We start from the raw sequence: 8,845 nt of genomic DNA, 5'->3' as shown, positions 1-8,845 counted from the left end.
CTCTCGATCTATTCGCCCCACTGTGCAATGCCAGACTCTTAAGTACAACATGAATGCCAGGGCTGGTAGATGATTTACGCTTGAGGAGTCCAAGGTGATCGTTTTTCCCCTTCCATTTTGCTTCCTCCATCTTTGAATTACCCATGTGGGATGTTGTATCATCGGAGTGATCATTTGGTATACATCCTGACATGTACTAATAAAATAATATGTTGCTTTACAAGATAATAGAATCCACTTGATTACATGCCTTGTATGTTGAATTAAAATCTGCATGCCATACTTTGTGTGTTTTTTTGCAGGTTCATGAAGTTGATAATCTGGTTTTGTGAAGGAAGGGGCCAGCCATGGAGAAGATCCTGCTGGTCGTCCCTGGCAATCCAGGTAGGTGACCGCCGGCATGCTACATGCCATGTCTGTTTTTCAATGTGTTCGAGTGCTCAATCAGGGGCTTATGTTGCTCTGATGTTTCTGTGTGGCTGGCAGGTATTGTTGGATTCTACAAGGACTTTGTGGAAGCCCTCTGTGAGCTAGTTCATGGAGACTCGACAGTCCGAGCGATCTCTGTAGCGTGAATGGAGTGATAGTCCAGATAACTGGTGAGTCAAACATGTTCCATGATGTTGTTTTGAGCTTGAAAGCACATAATACATTTACTGACAAAATAAACTAATGCATCCTCTAGCTCTGTTTATGCATTTCAGCTGAAGACGTGGCAGATGATATGGACTACACAGTCCACACTATATGCTGCTACTAAATTAAGATGCACAAAGTTCACACTATATGCTTTTCATGTCCCCTGGCAGTGGCCTCTATATGTCACAAAGTTCACAGTAGGGGATGTGTAGGGATTCATGTGGTTGATGAGTTGTAGCGTGTTTTGCCTAGGGATTCATGTGGTTGATCGGTTGTAGCGTGTACTGCTATTGGGTTCCATGCCTATCCTCGGATAGATTAACTCTCGACTCATGTAGTGTTGCGTTGATTCATGATCTAGAGGCTGTTACTGATGTGGCGTTGGGAGATTTAGCAGCCTGATTTGATGAGACTGGTATATCTTATTGTAGATTGTAAATCAGTTTCGTATGTTGTCCATATGTGTTCCGAAGTATTTTCCGAGGAGAATTTGTTTTGAGATATCCATATCATGTTGTGCTCGCTGTTTAGTTTTGTTTGTCCCAAAAGGCCTATGTTATTTAGTTTTTTTGTTGAATTAATCATAAATGGTAGATTTTTTGTTATTCGAAGCTGTTGAACAATGTAGTTAGGTTTGTTTTATTGCTGCATTAGAATTACAGCAATCGTCCTAGTCTTGTTTTGTTGTAGACATGGCATTGTTAGAACTTCGGATGTAGATTTTCATCAACTGTTTTTGTGGTTTTCCATTAGAAAATGTATATGCATTGTTTATTCTATTTTAAACTTCATCATGGTATGGTTTGTTTCTATTCTACTGGCTTGATTTTGTTAACACTAGCATGCTCTGTTTGTTTTGGAGCCCAACCATGGACTGTACGTACTAAGCTAGCTCAAGCGCACACACACAGCCAACTTGATTGATGTCTGTAGATACTAGCAGTAGCACGTGTGTGTGTCTCCTATACTCGCTTGCTTAATTTCTGTACTAGATCAACAACACTAACTCTTACTTCTTTGTTTGATTCGGAGCAGTAGGAATCCTCTGTGGACAATGACGACAACCAGGGCATCCACCGCCACGACGACGCTCGGCACATGGTCCAACTCAGCTACAACCTCCTCTACCGCGGGACGAAGACCGTGGCCGTGTGCGGCATCGACTACAATCTCCTCTCATCTAAGTTCGTCTCCTATCTTCTAGCCCCCTCTCTTGTGCTGCTATAGTAGTACCTTGCTTTGTTTCATGTGCATGGGTGATTTTGTTTGTACTTTTCGTGCTTGTGTCATGTAAAAGATCATTCCTATTTACAAGTGATGATGATTTGGAGTAGAACACTTGTTAAATTGTGCTCTTGTAGTAGACCCCATTTGTAGTTACTGTAATGTGCATTGACTCGGTCTCCTAGTACTGCAGATCATGCATGTTAATAATTTATAGTGGCCTTGTTAGTTATTACAGCTAGGCTGTGTTAACTGTTGGTGTTTAATCTAGCTAGCTTGTTTCTACCATCAGGATTGCAGCAAATTTTGTTTGAAATTTGTTTTTTTGCTTGGTATGCTACTTGGTATGCTGCTTGGTATGCCCTGTTTATATGAATTGTTTTGTATCTAGTGACTAGTTGTCACACTGATTAAAATCTCCGTGCAACGAGCAAGTAATCAGTGGCCGTGAAGAAACGTTTATAATATTGTTAGCTTGTTCTATTAGTTCCATCGAAAAAGCAAAATTCCAGCTCCGCCTGCTTCATGATCTATGATAAGTTCACTTGTGTAAGAATAAGGCAGCATTTCAGCAACGGGTAGCAGTATCCACAAAACTAAGTATTCTATTCGTTTTCTTGTGTGCTTGACTGCTTGTGTATTGGTATAGGTGAGGAAGAACCAGCTGCCGACGGGCGAGGGCATGGGGTGCCTGGAGGCCAAGCACCACCTTCTGCTGAGCTACTGCCAGGGCCTCGTCTATTGTCAGGACCGGATTTTCGGGATATTAATTTCCAGAAAATGGCCCTTGTGCTCACCAGCCCCAGGATTACTGTTAGCTGATGAGGCACCAACTTGATACAGAAATTCCAAGCAAAATACAAAATATGTAGTACAAGACCATTCTGGCCTATGAGTACAACAAGTGGTTTCTAGTAGTTGATGGCGGAAGCGGTTTGTTGATCATCAGTGTCTATGGGACTCCATTTCCCAACAGGAACAGCTAACCAGGTTAACTCCTATCTTCGCGAGGCTCCTATCACCGTTGCTTAGTTTTCAGAGCTATCATCGCAACGCTCCTCTCCATGCAAGAAATCTGGCCAAGACAATAGCCAGGGACAAGCCAGTGAGTACTTTGAATGTACTCGCAAACATTATGAACACGGGTATAAAATAACAAACGATAATCATGCTCTGAATTATCCTATGATCATAATGCCAGTCAGAAAATAAAATCCATGATGCATGCAAGTAGGTTATTTATATGCAACATGAATATGCAATAATGGAGTAGAAATAACATGCACCGATCGGGTGTCTGAAGTGACGCCTCGAAAGGATCATGATATGAAGCATGCCTCAGTCAAGCATCTAAGCGACACCACATAAAGGGGCTTATAAAGTAAATAATAAGCATTCCACAGTCGGGCGTCTGAGCGACACCACATAAAGGGCTTATAAAGTAAATAACAAGCATGCCACAGTCGGGCGTCTGAGCGACACCACATAAAGGGCTTATAAAGTAAATAACAAGCATGCCACAGTCGGGCGTCTGAGCGACACCACATAAAGGGCTTATAAGAAAAATAATCACAGTGAATATCCAGGAGGTAGAACCTTCCCAGGGATACTCAATAAATCCAATAATATAAAGTGTTAGTCCATAACAATAATAATCACAATCATCATAAGTCACATGTCATGATCCATGTTCTCGTTTAGTAGTTTCTCCTCCGAAGACCGACACTTGACCCGACCCAGACTGTAGTCCTTAACCATGGACACGGCTATTCGAATAGATATTATCTCTGCAGAGGGTGTACTCTTTACCCACGAGTAATGGATTCCTTTAGTCCATCGGGACTAATTCCGTTTACGGTCTTTTAATTGAAAACGCACCTGACTTGCACACACCAGCTTAACTTACCGGTGTCTGGAATCACCCACGACACCTGTCAAGTAAAACTCTAAGTGGGGAGGCTACAACCTCGCGTAGCATGGGATCAAATTTATGACGTGCGCTCTACGGGGTGCCCCCCTCTCAGTCCCAACCAGAAACACCCATGCCCCCGGACCAGGTGGCCTGCCTACCGGCTGCAGTCGATATCTTCCACCATGGCCTCTCTGTATGGTGTGTGCCAAGAAAGGGGTTGACAACTTACTGAACCGCACCCTACCTGCGGCAGGGCAAGTGGTAGTACGAAACGAGTATGGGGGTTACTGGAACAAGACTCGATCTACGGTCGACTCAGGAGGATTATAAATTTCCTGCATGATATGTGTAACAAAATTATTTTGACCAACAGAATCACCACTCATTATACCTTACCATACCGGACATAACCGTCCCGACGGAGACCGGCGACAAGCTCACGCCTACCCAAGGCAGAGACTTTCCTGGATTCTTTTCCGGCATGCATGCAAGGCACATGAGGATGATTACCATCACAAGTATATTCATTTCCAACAGCAAGGAAATCACTAATCTGCAATTCAAGCCAATGATCGCGTCACCACATAAAATAACGAGTTCTCCGTATTAGGGCGGTGTTATAATCGTGTCAACCAACACACGGAAATATAATGCCAGGGTTCAGAATGCTTGCCTTCAAGTTGTGTAGAGGCAGGGTGCATCCTAAAACTTTTGAAAGTTTTTGTTCTTCTCCAAAAATCCTATTTTGATAATATTCAAATAGCCCATACTTCAAAAATAGTGCAAATAATTTGTCTGAAATTTTTTCAAACAAATCTTAAAATAAACTAGACTAAATTTGAGAGAGGTAGGAAAAAGAATCAATTCATTTGGAGTTTTATTTAAAAAGATATAGGCAGTCAAAGTTTAGTCAAATTTCTGGTTTTAAAATAAAACAAAAAAATAAAATAAACGATACACGTCGAAGACGTACTCTGGAAATACGCTTCCACTTACGCCTGACAGTGGGCCCGCCTGGCCCACTGGTCAGGTTTGACCAGTCCACACGCGCGTCACCTCCTCCGACCGAACAGAGGCGGAGCTCCGGCGAGGCTCGTCGGCGAACGGAGGCATCCCTCGGTGATCTGAGCACATGGGTGTGTTCCGGTGGTCGAGACGAACCCGTGGGTACACGCCATGGTCGCCGGCGTGACGGAGTCACCGGCGACGAGCTTCGCGGCGGAGATGGCTTCGGGCACGATTGGGGATCCGCGCTACGGTGGCTGTCCATTAAGGCTGATGGTCTGGGCGGCTCCGCAAGATCATGTGGAGTCTGGTGGTGGCGTTGGACGGACGGGAGGGGCTCTGGTTGCGGTGAACGGAGCTGGGACGTGGCGGTGGCCAAACCGGCCGGAGTCGGGGAAGACAGCTTCCCCCCGACGATTGCTGGTTGTGGGGGTGCCATGGGGGTGGCCTGAGGTCGCTTGAGTGGCTGGGCGAGCTCGGGGGCCTCCTTTTTATAGCGCAACAAGGTCGGTTTGCGGCGGACGTGGATAAGCTTGTCAGTGACTTCCGTTCTGTAGCTTGCAGGGTGCCGTGTCGAGGCTGGGGATGGCGGCAGGAGCTAGCGGACGAGCGGACACTGCTCCAGGGGCGAGCTGGCGAGCGGGAGTGGCTCGGGCGGCGCTGACCAATGCAGAGGCTGTCGGGCGGCAGTGGCGGCTAGCTTCTGGCTTGCCGGAGACGTGGCGAGGGGTTGTGGTGCTCGTGGGGGGGTACGGGTCGAGGCTTGGCCCTACGCTGCGAGCGGTAGAGGATTTGGATAAGCTCGGGGAACAGGCCAGGGGCACGGCGGCTCGAGCGCAGCACGTGCAAAACGCGCGCTCTGGGCGCGCCCAGAGCACGCTCACTAGGTGCTCGGCGAAATGCCAGTGCATGCCATAGGGCTTGGGTGAGGCTGGCAATTAGCAGACCTAGGTTAGGAGTAGCTAGGAGTTTAGTGGACAAGGTGGTTAGGCAAAGGAAGCAGGTCCATTGCACAAACCAGAAACTATGTCAAAACTGATCATGCCCATAAGGTGTTTGACAAAATGCCAAGGGAACTTAGGCATTTCTTGGAGTGGCCAAATTCTCCAGGCTAGTGTCTCTTTAGATGCAAAAGAGGGTGGTAAGGTCATTTGGGCAAAAGAGGAAACTTGCTAGTGGAAGTTTTGCAAATCTTAAGTTTTGGACAGAGAGAAAAAGGCATGATTGCAAGCACTTAAAATCATCCAATGGGTCCACTCTCCTGGACTTGAGGGTTTGGTAAGGTGTACTACAAGCAGGAGAAAGCTCATGGGTAAAGGAGCAAGTTAGAAGATGGTTGTAGTACAAATCATCAAGTTGGACCAGAATGAAAAACAGGATGATTCACTCAAATTTTTCAAATAACATCAAGGGGTTTTTGCATAAAGGTGAATAATATACCTCTACTGACATCCCCTAATTTTGGTGGAAGTTTTAAAGAAATATTTAAATACGTTGCAGTGCAAAAGTGAATTTTGACCAGATTTAAAAACTAGGGATAAAGCTGAAAATCTCCAAATGACCAAAGGTTATTTTTGCATAAAAGTGATTTAAAAACATTACATGATATCTCCAAATTTTGGTTGGAATTTAAAACTAAATTTATCAAAGGGTTGCAGTGCAAATGGAACCCTAAAACCTTGAAAACCATTTTTGAGAAATAAAGCTCAGGGAAAAATAAGTGTATAAATAATCCCACTGATAAAAGGATTGTTTTTCTTAAGAGGGGGAAAAAGTCCAATAATGACTGAAAAGTTTTCACTTGGGGTAAAAACTCCATAATAATAAAGAAAAGAATGGTTCTGAAATCAAAAGGAAATCCAGGAAATAAAAGTTTAAGTTTCCTGGCAAATTTTTAATTAATAAAACAAGATTAAAATTTTAAGGTGTCACAACACTACCCCCCTAAAAAAATCTCGTCCTCGAGATTTGTTAAGAGTTGTTTAGAAAACATCCTTCCTGTTAGTAAAAAAAATCTTATAGCACACATTTTAAGTCATCGGGTTGGCAGCTACGCTCGTTTAAAAAAATGCAATCGCACATCAACATACTCATGTATGGCTATTATTAAAAGCAGGGGCGCACAGTCAAACAACATTTAATAATGGCGGTACAGGATCACACAGTTACAAGGCGAGGACATACTAAGATTCGGTACCACTCGAGCGGTTCTTGTCTACCTCGTTAATATCTAAGCGGGCTTGCCTTGTGGAGCCGAGGCTTCTCCACAGTTTTCACCGTCGGGATTAGCTAGAGGGGGTTGAGGGACTGCAGGGTCGGGGTAGCAATGATGCCCATCTCGGGGATTGTTGGCTACAATCCCGTTGGAGCGTGTTCCCAAAAGGCGACGAAGCACTTCTCGGGTCGTCAAGGTATTTTGGTCAATGACTGGGGCAGACCTAAAGGACTCGATCGGTTGTCCAAATAGTACGACTGGGTTGTCGGTGTTGGGCTCATCTTCTCCTCTTGCCGGGGCTCGGCGGATCAGTTCTCCATGAGCTGCGATTAGATCAAGGGTGATCTGATTGAACAGATCCTCTAGTGCACTTACATAGCGCACCAGATGCAACAACACAGGATCCGTCTCGTGATCCCCGTTGGCAACCTGGGGTGGCCTACCATACCCGTCACGGCTGGGATAGTAGTAGAACGAGCGGCAGTTAACTCTGGGCGACAAGTGCCGGAGTTGAACTACAGCCTCTCGAGCAGCTAATTGGATGGCTTGTGGCTCAAAGGAAGTTGTCCTTCCGGTGAACCTGTAGGGGCGTTCTGGAGGTAGACCACTACCATAGATGTGCACGGTGGCCCAGAATTGACGGCTTTCACCGTCCATGGGTCCTTGGTACACAACATATTCTGGAGGTTCTTCTAATGCAAAGGCACGGCGGGTGAGGGTCGCAAGCACGGTCACAAAACCTCCAACATTGTTTGTTGTGGTCTCATTGTGCACGACGGGGCCAGGGATTATGGCTTGGTTTGGGGAAAGGGTTTGTGCGGTGCTGAGTTGAGGCTAGCATGCCCCTTTATAGAAAAGGGGACGGAGTCTTCCTTCGCACGCTTGCAAATGAGACAATTTAGGGGTCGGTCACTGGCGCGTGATTGACAGGCTAGGCTAATAGGTTGGGCACCGACTGCCAAAAGTGTCGGGGTCACTGTGTGGCTATCTTGCACGAGAAGCTTGGCTGGGGTTAGGTTATGGTCTGGTGGGTTGGTTTACCTAGGTTTATTGACCCGGCTAGGATAGGATTAGCCAATGGTCAGTCTGGCTCTGATACCAAGTTTGTCAGGACCGGATTTTCGGGATATTAATTTCCAGAAAATGTCCCTTATGCTCACCAGCCCCAGGATTACTATTAGCTGATGAGGCACCAACTTGATACAGAAATTCCAAGCAAAATACAAAATATGTAGTACAAGACCATTCTGGCCTATGATTACAACAAGTGGTTTCTAGTGGTTGATGGCAGAAGCGGTTTGTGGACATCAGTGTCTATGGGACTCCATTTCCCAACAGGAACAGCTGACCAGGTTAACTCCTATCTTCGCGAGGCTGCTATCACCGTTGCTCAGTTTCCGGGGCTGTCATCACAGCGCTCCTCTCCATGCAAGAAATCTGGCCAAGACAATAGCCAGGGACAAGCCAGTGAGTACTTTGAATGTACTCGCAAACATTATGAACACGGGTATAAAATAACAAACGATAATCATGCTCTGAATTATCCTATGATCATAATGTCAGTCAGAAAATAAAATCCATGATGCATACAAGCAGGTTATTTATATGTAACATGAATATGCAATAATGGAGTAGAAATAACATGCACCGATCGGGTGTCTGAAGTGACGCCTCGAAAGGATCATGATATGAAGCATGCCTCAGTCGGGCGTCTAAGCGACACCACATAAAGGGGCTTATAAAGTAAATAATAAGCATGCCACAGTCGGGCGTCTAAGCGACACCACATAAAGGGCTTATAAAGTAAATAACAAGCATGCCATGGTCGGGCGTCTGAGCGACACCACATA

The 8,845-nt window shown here is 45.4% G+C and overlaps 1 pseudogene; it reads left to right on the top strand.

Annotated features, from left to right (window-relative positions):
- Nucleotides 1–347: 347 nt before the first annotated feature.
- Nucleotides 348–8,845, top strand: part of LOC123157741 (uncharacterized) — a 12,818-nt pseudogene continuing 4,320 nt past the window's right edge.

The sequence above is a fragment of the Triticum aestivum genome, chromosome 7B, assembly GCF_018294505.1.
Source record: "Triticum aestivum cultivar Chinese Spring chromosome 7B, IWGSC CS RefSeq v2.1, whole genome shotgun sequence".
Taxonomy (NCBI): Eukaryota; Viridiplantae; Streptophyta; class Magnoliopsida; order Poales; family Poaceae; genus Triticum; species Triticum aestivum.
Note: the sequence above shows the minus strand (reverse complement) of the source record. Positions and strands in the feature narration are given on the sequence as shown.